We start from the raw sequence: 24,696 nt of genomic DNA on the forward strand, positions 1-24,696 counted from the left end.
CACCTACTCTCACTTCTTACTTTTCATTCTCATACAGCTTTCATACTTTACAGTGATTTGCATCTTTGGGCATATCTAGACGGTGACAGACTGGGCATCTCTACATGAGACAGTAACTGTGGTGTGATGCTACTGCGCAGTAAGCAATATTGGAAAAAAATGTGACAGTACCGTGTAGTCATTTAGTACTTATTTATGCCTGCACAGTAACAACTACACAGTCTGCCGTGCATGTAGATGTTGCCACTGATGTGAAAACACAGTCTTGTTGAACACATACTGAAAAAAGTGGGATGTAGTTGTTGTTTGGGGAGTGCTTGGTGCTGTGCTAATATGCACATAACCAGGCTCAGGTATGTGCAATTGCTTTGGATTTCATTATTTTTTGTTCAATGAATGTGGGGTAGAAAAAACCAAATGGGGCATGTCTTCATGGTAGCCTGGTTTATGCAGTCCCATGAGCTGTAGATGTGCCCTGTGACTCCATACCTAGTCTGAACTCTCAGTGTTCTCTTCACTCAACGCTCCCTGAGTTCAAGTTGGCTCAATTTCTGTTTTCTCTGCTGCTTGAGGCATCCTGAAAAACTTGCCTGGCCACCCTTTTTAAATCTACCAGTCAATCTCCCCTCCATTGATTCTGACATCTTTTTGTTCAAACAGCAACCCTTCCTCACTTCTGGGCATTCTTATGCTGAATATCCCAATCACACATTTCACATTTTTGATCCTCTCCCAAAACCTTCTCCCATCACTAATATATATATAATTTTTTTTTTTCCATAAAACATCTTGTGAAAAATTGTCTTCTCTCTCTTCCCTGCCCCCCCCCCACTTCATTTATGGCTCCCATTTTTTTTTGTTATACGACAGTGACTTTTCTGTTTGACCTCAGTGTATTGGTGAGTCTAGCTCTGCAGTATGTGGGTGGCGGCTCACCTTTCAAAAATGTAGAAAATGGTTTTCAATCTTTAAGGGGTTTTTTTGTTTTTTTGTTTTGTGTTTTTTTTTCCTTTCAGTATGTAGGAAAGTGTTTTGTTTGGGGGCTTTGAGTAGCAAGCATAATGACTAGATTTAGCAAGGAAAAATTTCAATACAACTGGAAAATGCTAATTTCTTGAAACCGATGCTTTTCATAAAACTATATCAGTTTGGATGAAGCTTTCATTGGTAAGGTTTCTTAGGCCCAGGATGGAATGAATGAGAGACATCACTCCAAAATACCAGTGATTATTTTATATTTATGTTACCCGCTCCCAAGGAAGGTTTAGGGTAGCTTGCAATAGAAGACAATATAACTTTATATACTTATTTTAATATTTTATTCTTTTATATCACAAAATCGATGGTATATCCCTAAAATTAAAAGTTTGTCCCCACCCCACTTTACCCCAGATACTCGCTCACATTTGCCTGCCTCTCACCTAGAACAGTGGTGTTCCCTTGCCTAGCACAACCTAATTTTCCAGGCGCCCATTTGCTTTTCCCATAAAAGTGGATCATAGATCAAACAAAGCTCCTTCCTGTTTTGGTTCAACATATATACACTAGCAAATTGCCCATCAAGAATGAAAGATGAATTTCAAATAACAAAAATAAACAGATAAATTTTACTTATTTATAAATATTTAATTTAATAAATATGAAAAACTTAAAATAGGCTAAACATTTAAAGATACCAATCCCTTCCTGCACTTGCTCTTGTCTACCAGGATGGAGCCTGTGTGCCTCTTTGCTAGGCAAGGGAAGGGCAGGTGAGCTCTGTACCTTGCAACAGCTTCCCATGCCCCAGGGCTTTCTCTGCGCTGCCCCCTTCCCTGCTTGGGGCTTGGGACAGGGTTCCCATTGCTTACCCTCTGCCTCATGCCTCCACCTGGCTTCTGCTTCTCCTGTGCTGGCCCCTCTTTCTGCCCTCCCCACTGTGCCAGGCTCCTGGTGCCCTCCTGGAAGGAGCTCAGTAGAAACAGCTGTTGTCCCTGACTCTTCGCAATTCTGGAAGTTGGGATCATCCTGACATGGTCACTAAACAAATGCGAAGGTTTTAGCAAAGAAACTTCTCGAAGACATATGTTCTATCTCTTACAGATTTCAAGCTATTCGCATTTAAAGAGTGTTACAGACAGACACATACATAGACTGACTAATCCCATGAGAGAGAGAAGGTTCTCCCACCCCAACACACCTGAAACAGATATGAAACCCTCAGAGTCGCCTAGAAAAGCATCATTGACCACAAGAGTTTTCTGTTGAATATGTGAAGCCTATATCCTATATGTACATGATAGTAAGCCTGAAACACTGTAAATCCTTGAACAAAGTTGTTACTGGCTGCTTAAATTTGGGCCCTGTGCCCATTGTCAGTCAGTTCCACATTTGGATCAATCCATAGTACTTTTCTTTTGCCAAGCACAGTATTCACATAAAGAACTAGAAGAGGGATTACAAGAACAATACTTCTCTCTAAAGTATTTTGTGGGGAGGAGGGAGGAGGCATTGGTTCCTTAAGGTTTAAGCAAAACTTTTTTCTGTTTAATAGAACATGTCTTTCAGTGACCATTGTTTACCCTTTTTGTGATGCCTAAAAATAAGGGATCTGTAACATCTCATAGAGTGGATGTCCATGAGGCTTGTTTGACCTAACAATGTATGGTAGTCTAAAATGCAAGTTTAGAGACTTGGTATATTAATACAGATCTTATGGCTTATATGCTAAGGACGTGTAGAATTTCAGTAGCAAAATACAGACTTTTTTTTTTCTGATTCCAAATAATGCTAATAGATGCTAGCATAAAAACTGGTCTAAAACAACCTTGAAAATAAAGACCAATTCAGTGCTCGCTATACAGTACTAATTTCTTTGATTCCATTAATGGTCTTGTGATCTGTCCTGATAAAGTCCAGCATTTTTGGTAATTGCATAAACAATCTGAAAAGCAGTTCTTCATTTTTACTACTGCTATCAATGTATAATACTGAAACTGACACTCAAGTGATCTCTAGCAGATGTGATTTTCTTCACTCTGTGTCAAGAGCAGCAGTGCACTGGATCGTGTGTGTGAGGTGTTCCTCTCATGGTTGCTTAGGTTTCAGAATTTGGTTATCTACAATGTATTTAATTCAATTACTGAAATAGCAAGTAAACTGTTAGCAAAAGTCAGTGACCTAGAATGCTGCCTTTAAGCTTTCTAGCCTGGCTGATAGTGGAATGATGTAAAATGACATGAAGCCTGAAGACATAATTGCTCATTGAAAATATCCACAATAGCTAACATTATTCTAAAGATGAGAAGTGACAGTTATATATTTTTGGCATTACTTTCCTGTAGGAAAGGAACATGCAACCTACTTATTTTTCTACTTCTTGGGCTGACTTGGAATTATATATAAAAGGGTTATTTATTGACTTTCTGAAATAAATTTTCAAAGTGGCTTCTACCCAAGCACTAATTTTGAGATCTCAGTAACTTGGTGCTTCATGCAAAATGAGTTGTTTGCAGTTTATTCAGTTTGTATGAATCAAATCACAAGATTTATTTGTAGAAACCTCAAATCAAAAGTAATTCAAGTCAAGGGTCCAAACTTCAGAGGCTGTGTCTGAAAAACGGGCTAAAAATGTGACGTTAAAATTTAGGAGCACAATGAAAAGTCGGATACGTTGCTTGTTTTTTACTGAGTTGCCCATCACAGTTATGCTTGTCTGCAAAGGAAGCCATGTACATATGAATATTTATAAAACTTCGGCTAGTTAGCAAACTTTAAAAAAGAACTGGTAAAACTGCAACTGGCAGGGTTTAAATGCAAGTGAATAGGACCCCTCACCATGATTAACAGTACTAAGTGTGACTTCTCATCATAAAAATGTAAAAAATTTAGATAATTTTAAATGTTAATTCATGCTCTGGAGCTTTCTCTGTTTCTAGTTCCTGTATAACATATCCTAACTCTTAAAGTCCCATCTGATTCAATGAGGCACTATGGTAGAAGGAAATGGTTTATACCCACTTGCTATGTCTACTGAGAGGACGGGAAAATAATTGAAATATGCCATTTCACTGTAACTGGTAGGAATCTTTACCTATGACCTGTTGATTTTAATTGCAGAGACCTTACTTTTATTAGCTCTTACTTTTAATTCAAAAAAGGTGGTATTTCTTCTGCTAAATGATTTTATGGTCATGGAGGGATTAAACAAATTGTATCCTGACTTTATACAAAACAAGGCAAGAAGGCCTTTAATGGCAGCATTGAGTTCATATCCGGGGGAAAAAATACCTCAGAAATCATCATAATTAGCAGTATGCACCAGTCATGGCTGGAACCCATCTGGAGATGATGGTTCTAGCCGTAAGTTTGGGCATGTAAGCATGAAAGCATGTAGTAGGTAGTTACTAAGGATTCATAGCAAGACATTTATCTGAACTACATACTATGGGGCACCTACAGCCCTTGTTGCTTTAGTAAGGAGGCAACCACGATGCAGTTTTCTAACTTCCCAAATACCTTTTATGGAGCTTTCCAGGGACATGTAGAAAGCCTTCTTGTTGCCCTTCAAGTGTGTCAGCAACAAGAGGAAGATCAGGAAAAATGTGGGTCCTTTACTGAATGGGGGAGGCAACCTAGTGACAGATGATGTGGAAAAGGCTAAAGTATTCAATGCCTTTTACCAATCTTTACAGGCAGGGTCAGCTCCCAGACCCTGGGCAGCACAGTTTGGGGAGGAGATGAGCAGCCAATGGTGACCAAAGAATAGGTTAGGGACTATTTAGAAAACCTGGACATGTACAAAAAGCTGGGAGACTGTGGTGTCGATGCCCACACGGTCAAATGGGTCGCCAACTGGTTGGAGGGCCACACCCAGAGGGTGGTAGTGGATGGGTTCTTCTCGACCTGGAAGGACGTGGCAGTGGGGTTCCGCAGGGCTCGGTCCTCGGGCCCGCACTGTTCAACATCTTCATCAGTGACTTGGATGAGGGGGTAGAAAGCACCCTGTTCAAGTTTGCTGATGACACTAAGATGTGGGGGGATGTGGGTGCACTAGAAGGGTGCAATAGGCTACAAGCTGACCTTGACAGGTTGCAACGGTGGGCGGATGAGAATAGGATGGGGTTTAACACTGATAAGTGCAAGGTGTTGCACATGGGGAGGAAGAACCGGCACCACACTTACAGGTTGGGGAACTCCCCTCTTGCCAGCACGGAGACGGAAAAGGATCTTGGAGTCGTCATTGACTCCACGATGAACATGGGCCGGCAGTGTGGGGAGGCAGTCAAGAAGGCCAGCCATACCCTGTCATGCATCCACAGATGCATCTCGAGCAGGTCCAGGGAGGTGATCCTCCCCCTCTATGCGGCACTGGTCAGGCCGCAGCTGGAGTACTGCGTCCAGTTCTGGGCGCCACACTTCAAGAGGGACGTGGACGATATGGAAAGAGTTCAGAGGAGGGCCACTCGTATGATCAAGGGTCAGCAGGGCAAGCCTTATGAGGAGAGGCTACGGGACCTGAACCTGTTTAGCCTCCACAAGAGAAGGTTAAGGGGGGACCTTGTGGCCTGCTACAAACTGGTCAGGGGGGATCAGCAGGTATTGGGGGAGTCCCTGTTCCCCCGTGCGCTGCCAGGAGTGACCAGGAATAACGGTCACAAGCTGGCGGAGGGTAAGTTTAGATTAGATATTAGGAGGCGCTACTTCACAGTCAGGGCGGCTAGGGCCTGGAACCAGCTTCCAGGGGAAGTGGTGCAGGCTCCTAGCCTGGGGATTTTTAAAAGGAAGTTAGATGAGCACCTTGCCGGGGTCATCTGACCCCGGTGCTCTTTCCTGCCAAGGCAGGGGGTCGGACTAGATGATCTACCTAGGTCCCTTCTGACTCTAGCTACTATGAAACTATGAAACAAGTCCATGGGGTGATGCACCTAAGGGTGCTGAAGGAATTGGATGATGTGATTTGCAGGGGCACTAACCATTATCTTTTGAAAATGCATGGCAGTCAGGAGAGGTCCTGGACAACTGGAAAAGGGAAAATATAGTGCCGATCTTAGAGAAAAGGAAGAAAGAGGATCCAGGGAATTAGACTGGTCAGCCTTGCCTCAGTCCCTAGAAAAATCATGGAGCAGGTCTTCAAGGAATCCACTTCTAAACACTTGGGAAAGGTGATTAGGAACAGTCTGTATGGATTCACCAAGGGCAAGTCATGCCTGACCAACTTAACTGCCTTATGTAATAAGATGACTGGCTCTTAATTTGGGAAAAGCAGTGAACAAGATATACCTTGACTTTAGCAAGGTGTTTGATATGGTCTCCCACAACATTCTTGCAAGCAAGCTAAGGAAGTATGGGTTGGATGAATGGTCTGTAAAGTGGATAGAAAACTGACTGGATATTTGGGTTCAGAGGGTAGCAATCAATGGCTCTGTCTAGTTGGCAGCTGGTGTCAAGTGGAGTGCCTTTGGGGTCAGTCCTGTGGCTAGCTTCGTTCAATATCATCAGTGTCCCAGACGATGCCATGGAGTGTACCTTCAGCAAGTTTGCAGGTGACACCGAGGTGGGTGGAGTACAGCTAGGATTCAGAGAGACCTCAACAAATTGGAAGGCTGGACCAAAATATATCTCGCAAGGTTCATTAAGGCACAGAGCCCTGCACTTCTGATGGAAGAATTCCATGCAGGTGCAGGTTGGTGAGTGACTGGCTAAGCAGCAGCTCTGCAGAAAAGGACCTGGGGGTGGACAATAAGATAAATATGAGCTAGCAGTGTGCCTTTGGTGTGAAGAAGGCTAATGGTATACTGGACTGCATTAGTAGGAGTCTCTACAACAGATTGAGGGAAGTGATTTTTTTTCCCCGCCCCCTCTACTCAGCACTGGTGAGGCCACATCTGGAGTACTGTCTAGTTTTGGGCTTCCCACTACAGAAAGGATGTGGACAAATTGGAGACAGCTCAGTGGAGGGTTAAGGTTGGACACATGACATATAAGGAGAGGCTGAGGGAATTGGACTTGCTGAGTATGGAGAAGGGGAGACTGAGAGGATTTAATAGCAGCCTTCAACTACATGATAGGTGGTTCAAAAGAGGATGGAGCTAGACTGTTCTTAGTGGTGGCAAATGACAGACTAAGGAGCAATGGTCTCAAGTTGCAGCGAGGAAAGTTTAGGTTAGATATTAGGAAAAAATTTCTTGATTTGGAGGGTAGTAAAGCACTAGATCAAGTTACCCAGAGGAGTTGTGGAATCTCTATCCTTGGAGACCTGGCTAGACAAAGCCTTGGCTGGGATGATCTAGTTGGGGATGGTCCTGCTTTGAGCAGGGGGCTGGACTAGATTACTTCCTGAGGTCCCTTCAAACCCTAATTTTCTGTGATATTTTTTTTTTCTATTATATAAACCTATCTGCCTGCAGGATTTTACAATGGTGGAAAATAGTGAAAGAAGATGGGGAAGAGCCAACTTTGTAGACTAAAATAATGGGAGCATGTGAAATGACCTGAAAAAATCAGGTTTGTAGCATCCATGTGGGCCAGACCTTTAAAGTTTTTCATTCAGTGGTTAATTATTAGGTTGTTTCATAAATTGTAGTGCTTATTGATAGCAAACATTAAATATTGTTTAAAACAATATCCAGTACAAGAACTTTGATCCATTTATTGAAATGAAGTCCTTCCTTGTAAAGGTTTGATCCAAAGCCCACCGAAGTAATTGTAGGGCTCAGTTGTTAGAGAAGTGAGGTAGCAGGAGGTCTGTATTAGGAAGGCTTTCAGATGATGGATGACCTGTTTAATAACTTCTTTTTTTCTTAGTGATAGTTCAAATGCAATACATTTTTAATACAAGCACTTTGCTTTGTGCACTAATAATGGGAAATGTAAAATTCGTGTTTGAAGTGAAGGGGGGGAAGAAATCATCACTTGACTATGTGTGCTTATGGGAACCATTTTCAGAGGTAAGTATTCTGTGATCTTGGTGCTTCTCACCCACATATTTGAAAAACTATAAAAAGGCTTCCTTATAGTAGATAGGCTTACATTATCCTAATATGCCTGTATAGGTTATGCTTGCAATATATAGTTTCCTGTTGTATTCTAAAACTATTTATCTGCAAAACTGTCATTTGCACATGCAACCTCGGCATCCATGTGTAGTGTGCCACACTGCTAACATCCTCAGTTCTTGATAGATTTCATGCTAGAAATGTTTGTCCCTGTAGGTGGGAATATGTGTCTTTTCAGGGTGCATGTGGCTTTCAGTAGTCTCCCCTTCTGAAAAAAACTTGAATTTGGCATAATATATTGCAAGACACACAAGGATGTGTGCCAAATAATTGTTTTCCAAATCCTTAGCCAGTGTAAACTACCTAAACTTCATTGAATTGAAGGTAACCAATATGGGATCAAAATCTTAGCTGGTTTAAATTTGTCAGATTGCTTGGGTGACACATTGTATTGAAAACCTCTGTCTTTTTTTTCCTAATAATTACAAGGGCACAACTGAAAAGTCTTCAAGATAAGCCTCTTTAGGCTGTAATTGCTTCTCGTCACTTAAGTAACTGATTCTTCCCCCCCAGACTTTTCTTGTACAACCAAATAGCATGTTCTATCCACAACATCTTAAAGTTCTTCAATGCCAGCTCTGTAGCACTGAAGGATAAGGATAGTGTAGCACCGGAGGAAAAGGATAGTGGACTTGGTAATCTCATCTCTGTCAGTTTGGTAACCAGCAGTATATTGACATTGATGCACTGCTCTTGCATGACATTTAAATGTAAATTTACCAATATGAGCTTTAGGCTTGCTGTGGATCATTACTGCTGTATTTGCCACAAAATAAGCACTGGGTATACTATATGATAATTAAGAATGTGTTTTAAAGATCAGATGGCAATAACTTCTGAGGGCAATTACCTGGGCCCAACTTATAATAACCAAAATAATATTTTTGTTTTTTTTCTTTTTCATTTCAGTGCTAGAGAAGGCTTATGAGAAACAATTTTAACTGTTTCAGCCCTAAATATCTGATTTGTGCAGCCAGTTACCATGCAAACATTTAAGTTATCTTGGGGATAACGTGCTGTTACCCATAGGTACCCTGATAGTTCATTTCTTGGTCGTAAATTGTCCTTTCGGTCAGCATCAAACCCAGTCGTAGCATGTTCAGCTGAACATCTCTGCAGCTTTCTTGGATCCTTTGCAAGAAATGCACAGAATTTTGGCACCATGATGGGTTCACATAATCTGGTTCATTTTCAGTCTTGCAGTATAAGAAAACTTTCAGGGTTCCACATAAACAACAATCATGAGAAAGTAATCTCAGTATAATCTTAACTTCATGGCTTTTGTCTTTTCAATGTGCAGGCTTATTTAAGTGTCATTTATACTAAATAAACAGAAACCTTTACCTAACTTAAGGGATGTTTTTAAGCTTTAATCTTATTATTCATGTACTTTTTGCATTTAAGAGAAGAGAGGATTTGGGGTCCACATTCTCTGCCTGATGGCTTAGAGGCCTAATTCTGCCTATTCTGAAGTCTTCGGCAAGAATTCCATTGGTCTCAACATTTCAGCATTAAGTCCTGGGTCGCCTGACTTCTTGATGACAGTTCTGTGAAGAAATTTCATTCTGAATCTTGATATTATTAAAAGGGGTCAACATTTGGTGGAATAAAATTGGAAGAAGCTCAACAAAAAAACCCTTATTGAACATATATGGTGGTGTGTGTGTGAGCTTTCAAATAAAAAAATTGAGACTTCATCGCTAATCTCATTGGCTTTTAGTGGAAATGAGTTAGGGTGACCACTTTTTCAAACTGGAAACACTGGACACATACCTGCCTCTCCTCCCCCTTCTTCCCTTCCCATGGGTGACTGGTGCCACTTTAGTCGGGGGGGGGGGCACATGCCCCACTCCAGCCAGCAACGAGGGTCCCTTGTGGCTGATCATGGCGCTCCTGGAAGTGGCCATGGTGCTTCACCTGGTGCTCCCAGTATCTCCCTGGTTGGCACTCTCAGGGATGGGCACCAGTGTTCCCACCTACCCCCCCCCCCCACCCTGTTGCCTAAGTGGGGAAGATGGCCTGTCAGGGGGTGCACCAGTGCTCTCAGGGTGCATGTGCACCCCCTATGCATTGCCACTGCCCCCTCCTCCATTATGGCTGGAAGCAAAGCTGAGCAGGTGAGAGTGGATGCGGACTGCCTGCTGCAGACTTAGTGGTCCCTGCCCTGCTGCCTTTCCCACCAGAGCCCTGAGCTTGCCACATTCCCCCTGCTCACCTGGCAACAGCTGGGAGGATGACTTCATGCCACCAGTGCCACTGCTGCCCCTGTTGCTGTCAGGTGAGCAGGTGTAGTGTGACCAGCAGAGGGCTCCCAAGGGAAAGGTAACAGGGCAGGGAGCCCCAGGTCTGAAGTGGGCAGCTTGCTTCTGCCCTGCACACAAATCTGGGATGGGTCAAACACCCCATTGCCCACTGGGGTGTGCATGCAGCAGTCCAGAGCCACCTTCCCTCCCCCGGACAAGCTGCCCATGGCTCTGTTCTGCTTCCCACCCTGGCCCCATGCACTGCTCTGACTGTTCAGCACCCTCAGTCCCTGCACCACTCCATCCCTCAATGTTGATGCCTCAATCTGCTGCCCCCTGCCCCCATCTTCTCCATACCCCTTCTCCTCCATAGACTTGGCTGCAGGGAGCTGTTCTGCACACTGCCCAGCTGTATTCCCAGCTGTGTGTGTGTGTGTGTGTGTGTGTGTGTGTGGGCACACATGCACATGGCACCCCCTGTGTCCTGCTCCTGGCAGCCCCTTGCAGGCTGGAACCTGCCAGACTGCAAAGCAAAACCTGACACTTCTCATGGATCCCTGCATTACTCTGCAAATCCAGGACAAATGCTGTCACTGATTTACAAAGCCCAGGACCAGGACTTGAGGTTCCCATTCCAGGACTGTCCTGCCCAATTAGGGAAGGGTGGTCACCCTGGAATGAGTTGGTAACAATTTTTGGATCTTAACCTGTCTCAATAGTTTTGCCATGAAGTCAGATGTAGCTCTAGAAGGAGGGCCCTATTTTTTGGTTTGACTTGTGTAGCTGTACAGATAATTTTCTGTCACTCCTCTGAAAGCAACTCAGTATTTCAAGGCTGTGCTACACAAATGCTTCCACTTCAGACTAAAAAAAAAAAATCTAATCTGTTTCAAACCTCATCCAGAATTTGCTACTATTTATGCTGAACCTAATGTTATGATATAAAATACTGAGTTTGCGGCCGTGTCTCTTTCATAGCTAGATCTCTTTGGAGGTGGGTGTATGCTATAACGCATTCTTCTATATGGGCAGAAAAGTAGGCCAAAAGAAAAGCAGGAAGTGGTATCTGTGAAACCAGACACACATGCAGACATCTTGTGTGTTGTACTCCCTCTCCTCCAGGGCCACCTAATCATTAATAATGTCTCCCTAACACAGCCCTCTGCTCCTCTCCATTAGGTTTGGAGGACCAGGAGTCTATAGTCATACCGCGTGGGCTTCCAGATTTAATGTTAATGATAATTCCAATGGGCAACACTTAAAAAAAAATGCTGTATGGTGGTTTACTTTGACAACAGAAATTCGGAAACGCCCACTATTTAAATTAGGTTTACATTAATGCCTGCGATATCTTTTACTAATCATAACATGTACATATTTTAATATGCATATATGTGTGCATGCATACACCTTTTAGGTGTGTATACAGTCCCTCTCGTATACATACCCACACTAAAAATAGTCCTGTCATTTCTGTATGTAAGAGAGAACTTGCCTTTCTTTGTATCTGATGAAGACTTAGACTTCCTAATTTGTCTTGGATCATCCTGATTTTGTCTTTTAAAGGGATAGTGATAAAGGGCAGTTTACACAATCTATTTCTTGGGTAGTAAGAAGCTTCTGCTAATATTCATGTTTGCTAACATTCTTGTTGCTACCCTTCAAGTTTTTAAAACCACCTTTCATTAAGATTTCAATTTTGTGTGGAAATTATATCTTGGAGAGAGTGTTTTACATTCAATAAATGCAAGGTATTGCATTTGACTAAGATGAAATAAACTGATAGAAGCTAGGGAAGAGCTCACTGGAAAAGGCTAAATACAAGGATGATGTTTTAAACTTAAATGTGTTTAACAGTGCAGTGCCACTACAAATACTGTTGTTGGCTACAAGGTCAGTGATTTTTTTTTTTGTGTAAAACTAAGAAGGTGGCCTTGTCTTGATGGTATTTGGAATATTGTGTGAAATTTTTCTTGCATTTGTTTTGTATTCTCCCAAAATGACAAGCTAGGTAAATTGCAAAGTGGGGCAGGAAAAGGATACCAAGTTAAGTGAAGGTTAAGGGTGAGGGAAGAAATTGCACTCAATCATGCTTACCTATTTGTTCTTTACACACACACACATCCCATTACTGAAGCAATATCTGACCACTTATCTTGAGAAATTACTAAGAGTTGTCAGACATCGTTGTGAAGGAGCCATTATATAATCCTGGAGATATTAGGCCATGATTGTAGTCTCTGAGTATCTTTAATGTAACACTTTTGAAGGGAGAGAAAGGAAGTTTAGTTATGTTATGTTAGTCTGAAGTTGGGCATCAGGCAGGGTAGAGGTGCACCTTATTGACTAATTGAATCAGAGATGCATGTGCACATGCATCTCTGATTCTGTTAGTCTAAAAGCTAGCTGCCTTTCTGTGGAGCCAATAGCTACACAGTTAACAAGTTACAGGCTTGTTAAAAAAAATATTGGGTGAAATTCTTGGTCTGTATTGGGTGAAGTCCGACAAACTGGAGAAATGCTGCATTAAACAGGGTCGAATATCTTTCCTTTGATGCAGAGGCATGATGTCAATTGGAGGCATGTTAATGGAAGTTGCAGTGGGTACCATTAAAATCCAGAGCAAGCTACTAAACTATTTTTACTTTTGTCTTGTAACTTCTAGCATTTGCCATGGAAAAAACCACAGATATTTCAGTAAACTTAAGGATGGAGTTTAATAAACCTACAGTTGTATGGCTCCAGAAGTATCTGCGCACACCAAATACAGACGTAGGGAGAGATTAAATATAAAGTGTAATTCATGTGGCAAAAACCTGTAAAGATTCTTGACTATTCTTATTCTTTTCTCTCTTTCATTATGTGCTATGATATGCATGGGTCTGTGGCCTCTGGAAACTTATGCATGATCAACCTACGTGTGTTCAGAGCCTGCTATGGCAGAAAAATTGTATTATTCAGAAGCATGGAATAACTCCAAGTCCAGAGAAGAATATTGTATTAAAACAAACTACTTGATAAAGTCCATTATAGGTTGTAAATATTCTGTCTGATAGGGCTGGCGTCTTCACATGCGACTGTACTGTGCCTGACACAATCCTGACTTAAGCCTTTCTACAGTACAGTAATATAAATGTAGTTATTCAATAAATGGAGAAAACAAAAAAGATTAGAACTCTGTTAACACAGATATGGGGGAAAAAGGCTTTCTTAAATATGTATGTCCAAAACCAGCTTCCTGCGGCAAACTCCAGTTCCAACTCCTGGTGTGGATGTAGCTATTTTGGCAGAAGGAGATTTTTGCTGTCAAGAGACATGCCAGCTGCCCTGAATAACAGCTCTGCTGGCAGAAGCCCTTTTTTATTGCCAATACTGTGTTTGCTACAGGGTGTGATCCCTCAAACCCCTGCCTACCACAGTTCTGCTGGCAAAAGTTCACAATGTAGATAAAGTGGTAGCGTTGCCAAGTTCCAGGGTCGTCATCTTATAAGTATCATGTCTGTTATAAATATATAATAAAATATAAATACATCTAATATTAAGGAGGTGTGATAGTATCAGGAGAATCCAACATGTTATGCATTGCTCCCATGTCATTACCTAATTCTAACACCAACATTCACCAGGACTCTAACTGCAACTTTGTATGAAAGGTTCAGCTTTCAGATACAAGACAGCTTTGTGGATGCAATCTTTTATTAAGATCGTGTTTAAGTACCTCAGCAAGTGATTCTGTAGAAATTCCAGGGTGCCATCACTGCAGAACATACAAGGGAATATAGTCAGCGGGTGTGTGCATTACTTAAAAGAAGCAGCCAAAAAAGAAAAAAACATTCGGCAAAGGTGCCAATAAAGTAACCCAACCAAACCATTTGTTTTCAACAACAGCACATCTAGACCTGCTCTTCACAGTCGTCATTGGGGAAAAAAACAAATAAGTATTCTAAAATACTAGTGTTCATTAAAAGGCACATCCTTTCAGGAGAACATGCCCTTAGATTTCTGAATAACTGTTTATGGGTCTGTTTCTCGTCTTGCATGCATTGGTCTTGCAAGGGGTCCAAGTCAGAACTGTCATGTATTTTTATCATTCTTAAATTACATCAAGAATATCAAGTTCTTGAAGAAAATGTAAATTTATGACTACAGTACTGTGAAATTGATGAGATCTCCACATTCAGATGCTACAGGGCTGAGAGCCAGGTCAGAATTAAGATTGGTGAATTGAGTAAGCATTAGGGCAAGAAAGAAGGTGCGATTTTTTTTTTTTTTTTTTTTTTTTTTTTTTTTTTTGAGGTACTGAAGTCTTTACCAATGGAGTTCATATAAGGGAGAAATGGATATAATGATGTGTCTTTACCAAATGAGTGTTGAAAACAGAAACTATTGATACGACAATAGGGAAAGATCAAACCTAATAGCTGCATCTGGCCTACAGAATTGCCTAAATTTTGTTAGTGGTTCAGTTGGTTCTAGAAATTAGTGCTAACTCACACTGGTAGAGGAGGTAGAAGTTTGCTTCCGTTTTCCTTTTTATATTTTTTTCCTTTCTTATACCTGGAAGCATGAAATAGCAATGTGGCAAAAGTAGTCACAACTCATCCCCCAATTGAAAGAATGACTTAAAGTTTATTAATTTTTTTTGTTCACTTGTTTACAAGGAATGCCAGCTACCTAGTTCTGGCTTATCTTGGAACAGGGACAACTCCAATAAGGCTTGTGTCTTGAATATTTATTAGGTGTTTAATATAAACTTCACAAAGAAATCAATTATTCCTTGTCTTGGAATACTATATTATCAGCATCCTTTGAACTAGGGCTCTGTCATATAACTAATTTTATCCCATTCCTTTTTTTTTCATTTTGCCTTGGCTAGGACAACCATCTCCCCCTCTGTGCAATGTTACACTGCCTAAGTTTAAAGAGGAGTTTCTAAACATCTCTCCTCCAACACACAAACTCCTCAGAAGTCGAGAGAGAAATTCTATACCAACACTTTTGTATCTGTAGTAAATAGGACATATGTTCAGATCAATCAGTCTTTACGTTGTAATGAACTCAAGAAAAAAAAGATGTTCTTCTTGAAGACGGTGATTACATACTGAACCTTTGAATCAAAAAAAATAAATAAAATAAATAAAAAAAACCCTGAAAATATTCAACAGTCTTGTGATCGGAGAAGTTTAAGATATACATACAAAAATTTTCTACCTTTTTTTAGTGTTGCTTTCTGAACTGTTGTTTTTCTTGATTGCGATCGCAAAAAGTGGGGCCACAGTTGCATTCATTGTTCAGTGAGCTTGTCCGCATAGTTAAACCCACCGACAGCAATGAATGTTGATTGTGACCTTTTTTGTAAAGCTCTGCAAATGAGTGGGGGAGAGGGGGAAGAAACCTTGTGTGCTGGTTTGATAGCTATCTTCGGTGAAAGGCCTGAAAGCATGAAGCAAGGAGGATGATGGTTAGCTGGAGGGTACAATCAACGGTCGATGGTTTTCACTTTAATTCCAAACTCACCGACAGCGTTGAATGTTCACTGAAGCAACCACTAAAACCAGAACTCCATTGACTTGACAGCATCCTTAAATGTCTGAAAGGGGGGAAAAGATTAGAATTGACAGAATGATTTTAATTGTACAGATTATGAGGTTTAAGTTCTCCTTCCTGTCCTGCTAACACCAATAACCACCACCCTCCCTTGCCCGTCCTATTCCAGTAGGGAAGTGGCAGTTATCTAGACTTTGAGCCTATGGAAAAAAAGTTTTGTTTTCCTATGTTGGTAGCCAAATGGAAATTAACATGAAGCTAAATTTATGTCAGATCAAAACATGCAACCTTATACCTCTACACAACTGGATAAGTTGTGAGTGTCAGTGATGACGTGAATAGATCTCCAACCTCGACAAGGCCTTTTCTGCTACAATGATTCCATAAGATCTTTTAGACTTGCTGAATACTGAACTTTGTCTTAAATGGTATTGTTTTTCAATGTTTTTGGAAAAGAGCAACTTTATTCTCTTAGCAAATTGCTAGAATACCAAAGGCTCTACTGTGAAACAGGTGCAATGTTTTACTTTAATAAGAGCATTCTATTTCTTTAAATGCCTGTGCAGAATCCATATAGATTCTGTACTAGCTTTGTAATTTGGATAGGCTTTGTAAATTTTAAATCACCACTTCAGCTGACTTCTGTATTTAAATCACCACTTTAAGATATTGCAGGTGAAATGAAATCCTATCAAACTAATTTGGAGAAAATTAATTCTTAGATTTTCTTTACATGTACACTTTTTATTTGCTGCTTCTAGTTATGTTGACTTTCTGGGGAGATATAAATGAACTTATCTCTAGGTTAGAATGCCCCAGATTCCTTCTGGAATATTTATGAGATGGCCACGTCTTTCTCATTTCAAGGACTTGATATCACCCTTAAAGTCTGATAAGACTCTCTCACAATAAGACAACTCTCGTCTGCCATTGTTCTAAAGGTTTTTAGTTCAGTTACATTTTTGATAGAATAAAAAAAAGTTTTTTAAGCCCAACTAAAGTAGATGTAATATTGCAATTTAATATGGCAAAAAACTATTTTTTCCCCAAGGGCAAGGTTTGGGAAAGGGAGAGACTACAAACGGTAAAAGCTGATATTTCAGGAATACACTGTGCCTACTAATAGTAGCAGCAAGCAGAGTTGTTCCACAGGAGAGAATTCCTTTGAGAGGTTCAACTGAGTATTCTTCATGCTAAGATGCTTCTATATTTGCTGAACAGAAGAAGAGAAGTTACCAGGTAATTGAAGAATTCCTGGGTATGTATGAATTATTGTAGATGAAGTCTTGTCCCCAAATGCTGGTGACATGGTATCTGTCAGATTACTGTGTACCTCCTTTATTTTTAAAATCACTTCAAACACCTTATTTTGCATTATTTGCATTCTGGGAACTCAGGACAATAATATTTGATATGCTACAATTTTTATGTTGTTTGCATAAATTTTGTTAGCAAGCTTTGCTCCATAGCATTGACCCTAAGTTATAACTATTCTTTTAAATGGATTGCCTACGTATCCTGGCATTTATTTCTATTCCAATATCACTTACCTATATTTACTAGTCAATGGCTTGCTGTTCTTTAGATTAGAGGTTGCCAAACATTTTCCTATTGCATACCCTACTCCAGATTTACCAAGTGCCCACATATGCTTACCAGCATACTTTTTTTTTATATATATTTTAATCCCTTATATGCCAATTTATTGCTTAATGAAAATTAAATTTGCTATTACACAATTTCTTTCTCAAAACCCCAAGAGATGTCTTGTATACCCCCCAGGGATATGTGTACTACAGTTTGGGATCCCCTGCTTTAGATAAAACGATAAATCATGCTGATGTACGAAGACATCGCAGGAGCACAGCCTGGATTTTCTTTCCTCGATGGGCCTAGAGCACTTTTTATAGACAGGAAGCACACTTGCCTAGGGAATCTATCATTTGGAGTTTTGAAGTATCAAGATTTCAAGCAAATGCAGCAATGAACTTGTTTGGTGATACAGTGGAGCACCTGTGGTGTATCCACAAGTAGCAGACTACAGACTTGGCTTGATTCTCTGCTTGCATTCCCCTGGCTTTATCCAAATGGAGCACTATTGATTTCAGTGAAGTTACTCCTCATTTACACGCATCTAATTGAGTGGAGAATCAGGCCCTTGGACTCAATAGGCTTTTGTATTTATCTGCATGTGTTCAACATTGTCCCAGCTAAATGAATAGACTTCATGGTTTAGGGTCACTCATGTTTAACATTCTCTCTATTGTATGCTTCCTTTCTATACTCCATTTCTTTCAGTACTTATTCACGCGTTCTCATTCTCTTCTTCTCCCTGTCATTTTATCTTTCAGTGCACTGTCTTGCCTGGCTGATACCTTGGGGGGGGAAAGAGGGAAGCTATTAGGTGCTGTGGCTGTGTGACATTCCATCTCAATAAATACAGTTGGCTTCTTATTCTACTCTCCTATCTCCAGTTTTAGATGGAAAAACTGTCCTTTTTTTTACAATTTAGCTGTATTGCTAGAAGCTAGACTCTTACCAAATCCAGGCACTTCTGATGCCAAACACTTGCAGTTTATACAGAGTAATAATGCTTTCCTCTTCTGTCATCTGGTTCTGATTTTTTTTTTTTTTTTTTTAAATTCCCCAACTGGGCTGAGCTGGCTGCAGTACAAATGCCAGATTTATTTAAAGTTTTATTTCGGATCTCCAGGCTTATGAGAACATTCAGATTGGATGTATGCTTTTTTATTTAAGGTTAGTAGGTCATAAATAAACCAAAGCACTTTCCTTGCTATGAGCAATAGGGTCATAGTGTACATGAAATATAGCTTTTAAAAAAGTAAGAACCTAACATGAATTGACAGAAGTTCATGAGGAAGTACTTCATTGTGTCACTGTAAAGGCCACAGGGATTTGGGCTGCTGAAGATGTCTGTTTTAGGAATAGATTAGATATCTTGTCTGATGACCTGTACTTAATTTAAGTGACTGCCTTTGCCAGTCCTTCCAGAGGGCAATTGTGCGAAATAGAGCATCTCATCTCGAGTTCTCTTCCTTTCTTGATGGACTGACCTAAATTGAAGATATGGGTGTTGTGCTGCACAGACCGTTACTATTCTGCTCTGCAAGCTGCATCTTTGCTCCTAATTACCAGGCTTTCATATTTGGACCTTTTTATCTGACATCAAAAGAGGAACAATTTACCTGCATTATTGTGGCCAATATCAGCAACTGGATGCTGTTGTTCAGTACTGCTCATGTTTAACAGCCTCTCTGTGTGGAACACAGACATACAGTCTTCCTTTTCTCAACCTGGTAATAGTGCCTACAACTCTAGTTTGAAATGTTACTCTGTTCTTTCACTGGCCCACCTCCTTCCTTCCTTTCTTCTCCCACCCCCACACACACATCAATTGGAGAATAAATGATAGATGTCAGATAGGTCTGGCTCCATGCTGGCTGCTTTGTACAGCCATCTTATTTTTTTAATCAATCTTGTTGCTATTCCAGCAGTGAGACTCTTAGGAAAATTATCTGGGTGAGCAAGTAGGTCTGGAATTTGGGGCTTTCTTGCAAGTTCTAAGTATTTCACTCCTAGATTACCTCTTTAATGAGATATTAAAATAGAGCCTCTGTGTTGATTGGCTGATTACATTAATGTAATTCTGTGATAAATGTTCTGAGGCTTACAACATCTTTAAATGATTAGTGTTCCTTTGTTAAATTGTTACTCTAGGAGTGAAAGATTATTACTTTTTTTTTTTTTTTGGATGCAAATATTCATTTGCCCAAAAGCAAAGGACAAAACCACATTTGTTTCACTTATGTCACAAACTATATCTTGGATGCAGTTATTGGCTGCTTCCAGTAATTCCATCTCCCACAGTCTGTTAACAAACCTCCATTTATACACTTGGGGACAGAAAAGAAATGCAGTGCATGGATGTATTTTTAATTTTGACACTCAAGTGAATTCCAGTGGCTGTTTCTAAAAATGGCATAAAGGCATTTGGGACTAGATCTTTGGCTAGTATAAACTGAAACAGCTCCACTGACGTCAATGAAGGCATGTCAGTTTACACCAGTCTAGGTTCTGGTCTGATCTGAGAAAAGGAAAGGATAATTATGGGCTTTGGTGTGCTTTTTAATTAGTTTTACCTTTCTTCTTGTTCATAGTTCATACTTTTCCTTCTTTTTCTAAAGAGCCCTCTTGAATGCAACATCATCATATTATCTTGAAGCTCAACCTGAAATAAATTAGAAAAAAAATCCAATTAAATATCGACACTGCTGCAACTTCAGTAAAAAGAATGACATCCAGGTGATCATTATCAACATAAGCTCTGTTTTATTGAATGTTTCTGTCCAAACCAGTCTTTTATTGAAATTAAACTCCAGGCTACATGTTTGCAAGATTATATGGACAACAGCACAAGAGAGAGAATCATTTTGTAACAAAAACAGAAGGCACTTATTTTGGTGCTGCTTGTACAAAGGCCAACACCATAGCCTAATGTACTCTGTAGTTTTTACCTAAGGTGTCTTCAGTGTTTTGCTTTTGCTATTTGGAATTGAAATTCATGGAAGTTTGGGGTATATTTAGAGCCCAGTGAAGGAATTACAGGGTGGGAGTCTACAACTGGTGATAAGCATACAACTCAAATAGACAATAATAATATTTACATCAGGATTTAAACCTATGAAAATATAATATCCTGGTGCAGTGCAGTTAGAACAGCATGTCTAAGAGAGCACTGTTCCTTCAACAGAAATACTGCCTCCTTTGGAGAAGAGAGGTTACATAGCTGTTGCTTTTCTCAAAGCAACATTGCATTTCAGCTGCAAACATGGAGGGAAAATTGATTCATGTTAAATACAACACACATTATCCTACATAAATGCTGCAAGCTATACACCCCCCTTTTTTTGCATGATGGCACAGCTATAGCTATGTAAATTTATTTATGATGAAAGTCCCTTAATTATGAAACTGAAGAAAATGCCAGCATATTAAGAAACCTTTTTGAAGTAGAAGAGCCAGTTATGAGACTCAAAGAAAAAGAAAAAAAAAATGGCATGCTCACACAATGTCAAAAACAAAAGTTGAAAATTGCTGAATCCAGCACTAGCTGTTCTCTGTCCTGAAACTCCTGACCAAGAAAACTATGCTCATGTCCACTGAATAAGATTATTATTTTTAATAAATCCACTGTCCAAAGTCTGACCATGGTGTTAAAATTAAACCATTGGCTAAAATTACATGTCTGCAACTCAGTCTTTCTGAGAGGTAGAGTGCTGATTTTAGTCATGCTAATTTAGGAGAAGGGCACATGTGAGCACTAGTGATAATATCTGTTTAATCAAATATTTGAATCTTAAAGTAATAATTTATGTAATTGTGTAGGTGTGAATGTGTAGGCTTTGAATATGATTTGCCAGTTCAATTTTATTTTTAAAGAATTTGTTAAAATTTGATAGCAAAGTGAATACATGAATACAATCTGGGTAAAAATTCTCAGAGCACTTATGCCATGCATAGACCTAAAGATGTAATGTATAATAAGTACATATTGGTTATTTATTATACTGGCTTAATGAGCAAAAGCTGTGTGTTTCACTAGTCTAAACACAGCTATATCTGTATTCTTAGTCCTGATTTGTTAAACTGAGGTCAATGGTCTTTACTACTCTCATGCTACTAGCACTGTTGAAATTGGAGAATCTACTAAATAAGCTCCTCCCAAACACAAATAGTGCTTGTAATCTGTGATTTTTTTTTTTTACACTAAAGCTAAGAATCATTGGATAATTTCAAGTACTGCCTACAATTTCTCAGCCCTTTCAAACTAAATTCTCTGCTCGTTTTGTTGCTGGAACATATTACTATTTATGGAAGATATGCACATATTTCAGTATTCATAAATCATATGCAAGCATCTGTTCTTTAGATCAGTAGAAGTTGTATGGCAACTGTTTTTTACATCAATATCCATGAAGCAATGCTCACCTACGGACTTCATGCTTAGCTTCTACTATTTTAGCAAATACTTTGGCAATCTAACTTTTTTAGGCAGGGCAAGGTAAAATGATGGAAGTTGGAAACAGAATCTGGTTTGGAGTTCTTGTGGCTCAGACCCCCCAAAATGTCCATGTGCACTATACCAGAGAAGACTGCATGATCATTAGAAGCACCATGATGGGCTTAGGCTACAGCACAAGAAGTTCTGCTAGTAGTTTTCTGCCCCTTGTTACTGCCTCGGGAGGGGCGGGGGCAGGATTTCTTACATTTTTGTTATGATTTCCTTAACTAGTTACCCTTTCTTTATTTGACTGAAAACAGTAACATAACCAAGGGTGAGCAAGTGGGACACAAACCCCAGGTGCTCAGTGCAAGGGGGAGGGCGGGGGCGGGTGCCAAAATGGAGACAGAGCCGAGGTTTTGGCAAAGTAGAGTCAAGTGGATTCAGTAATCCTCTCACCAGCCCACTGCCTCCTTTAAGGGACGTGGTTGCTGTAAGGGGAGCTGTGAGTTATCACCACCAAGAGCTAAATTAACCCTTCCCTGGCCCTGCAGCCACTGCATTAGGGGCTTTGGATCCTTGCTCACCATGTAAAACTGGTACTGTTGGGAACAGGGAAGGGTTAATCTGGCTGTTAACCTGAGGAAGTGACAGCTTCCCTTATGGCAGCCCCTGAACCACTCTGCTTGGCTGGAGTTGGAGGGCCTTCTTATATAGTAATGTTGGGAAGCTCCTGGGGCTCTCAACCCCTGGACTGTTTTATACTTTAATACCTGAAACTAGTTTTAAGGCCACTTTTAGGTGGCTTAAAGTTGCGCCACTCCAATGGCAAGTTTATCTCTGATCCGTGTTACCCAGCTTGTTTCACTAATGTGGCTGCAGATGAGCCACCCAAGTTGCAGTTTTCCATCAACCCAGGATGCAGTGTCCCTTCCCCACCCTCCTGTTCTCTGTGGACCAACTTTCTACCCTCTGAACTCCAAGGGGTGGTTCTGGCATGAAACCAAGTCCCCCTCCAACACTCTGGGTGTGACCTTCCTACCTCCAGGGGTGCAACCCCACACAAACAGCCTGCAGAACACATGCCAGCCAGCTAGCTCACCTGATATGGATATTGTATATGAATGGGATCTGGGGGTGGGGTGGGGTGGGGTGGGAAGGTTTGGTTCTCATGAACTGAGGTTTCCTTTCTGGAGAAGGTGCAGTGGTTCCCCCAAAAATGCCTTCCCTCACCACTCCCACTGCCCAGCCATCCTGGGAAGCACAACCAGTTTATTAAAATATGAGACCACCTTTTAATTTACTTCTTTCTTTCTACACAAAAAAGTGTGTTTGACTTCTTTTTATTTTATCCTTTGGTAGGTGACTTAATTTCACCACCCTTTCCTCACCCCCATTTCTTTTCTGCATCCTATTTCATTACCCATCCCAATCCCATTAACTCTCCACTTCCCAGAGTTGTGTTCCTGCCCCCATCTGTCACATACCCCCACCTAGAACAGGTATAGAAGCCTGTCCTGTTGTCACCAGCCCTGTAGTGGCAACTCACAGCTGTAGCTCCTAGTCAGGCCCCTGCTCACCACCCATCTAGTGAAAAGTCACAGCTTTACAAGTAGGGGGACAGTCAGGGATGGTTTCTATTTTAGCCACAAGGTGTGACTGCTCCGAACACAAACTAACACTAACTATGTGCATCTACATGTGCAATTAACTGTGAAGCAATAAACTCTGGAGCTGTTTGAGCTGAAGTAAACTACTCCCAGGCACAGCAATTTGACCTAGGGCAGAGCAGTTTATGCCAGAGGCACTCACTCCTGCCCTGGGTTCCAGGGGGTAATGCCAGGTGGCAGAGGGGCTGGCTGGGGCACAAAGGTGCTGAAAGTGCAGAGCCAAGCAGCTAGTTGGCAGGAATGAGTCTGGCTCTTTGCTGGCTGAGGTGACTGGGTGCAATTTAAGCCCATGGTCAGTGTCTACATGTGTATTTAATTACAGTTAATGTCTCTGCCCTAAGATAGTATTGTCCCTGACATTACTATCTTACAGTGGTGTTAATTAGTTTACTGTAGCCTAATACCATCACGTGTAAACAGTGATGCTTTACTCTCCAGCTAATTGGTCTACTCGGCAGTAAAGCACACTTGTAGACATGGCCGCACTGGTCAACATTTGAGCAACTCAAAGTAAAATGTGTAACAAGGCCCAAACTAATGATGCCTCTGGAACCAGAATTATGATTTCGGAGGTCAGCATCTTAGCTGCTGTACCTCCATTCTGTACCGCAAGGCAAATAATTTATAAAGTTGCACTCGGTACCTCTAGGATTTGTGGCTTCAGTTTAATCAGTTTATTGCTTCACACAAATGGATAAAGGCAGGAAAGGCAAGCATTGCCCACTGCAGATGGCCCTGGACTGTGAATTAGAGGATTAGAGCTCTCCTGCAGGTTTTGCCACTCCAATGTTGTTAACTTGCTGTTTTCAGTCTCTGCTTTTATAGCACATCTGCAAAATGAGGGAAAGGATATTTACATGTATTTGTAAATCATTTTAAAATTTCAAGATGAAAAGTGTCCCATGAGGATTGTATACACTCTAATTTATTTAACTCCTGATCTGTATGTGTGCTAAGCTATTTTATTTAAAATGTGTGCACTCCTCTGCAATCTCATCTGCAAAGTGGGAATAATATGATTCTTCACCTCAGCAGGGGTGCATTTTGAGGCCTGGCTTATGTAAAGCATCTTAAGGTGTTTGGATGGGGGAATTTATGGCTGTGGGGGGGAAAAAAAAGGCAATATGTCCAAGATGTGTACTATTCATATCTTTGCAGTAACTGAATTTCAGACTATG

At 40.7% G+C, this 24,696-nt stretch overlaps 1 long non-coding RNA gene across 4 annotated transcripts in view; it reads right to left on the minus strand.

Annotated features, from left to right (window-relative positions):
• Window positions 1-337: 337 nt before the first annotated feature.
• The window catches only part of LOC149864183 (uncharacterized), a 113,963-nt gene continuing 89,604 nt past the window's right edge, over window positions 338-24,696 (minus strand). Inside the window, exons 4-5 of one of the 4 annotated variants that reach the window (XR_016442541.1) lie at window positions 13,998-20,075; window positions 338-2,019 (exon numbers count right to left, since the gene is read on the minus strand). This is a non-coding gene — a long non-coding RNA (uncharacterized LOC149864183). Of the gene's footprint in view, window positions 2,020-5,455; window positions 20,076-24,696 lie in introns of those variants that run through there. The other 3 variants (XR_016442543.1, XR_016442542.1, XR_016442540.1) reach the window with 3 other exon arrangements.

The sequence above is a fragment of the Crocodylus siamensis genome, chromosome 5 (assembly GCF_052110815.1).
Source record: "Crocodylus siamensis isolate JL-2025a chromosome 5, ASM5211081v1, whole genome shotgun sequence".
Lineage (NCBI taxonomy): Eukaryota > Metazoa > Chordata > Crocodylia > Crocodylidae > Crocodylus > Crocodylus siamensis.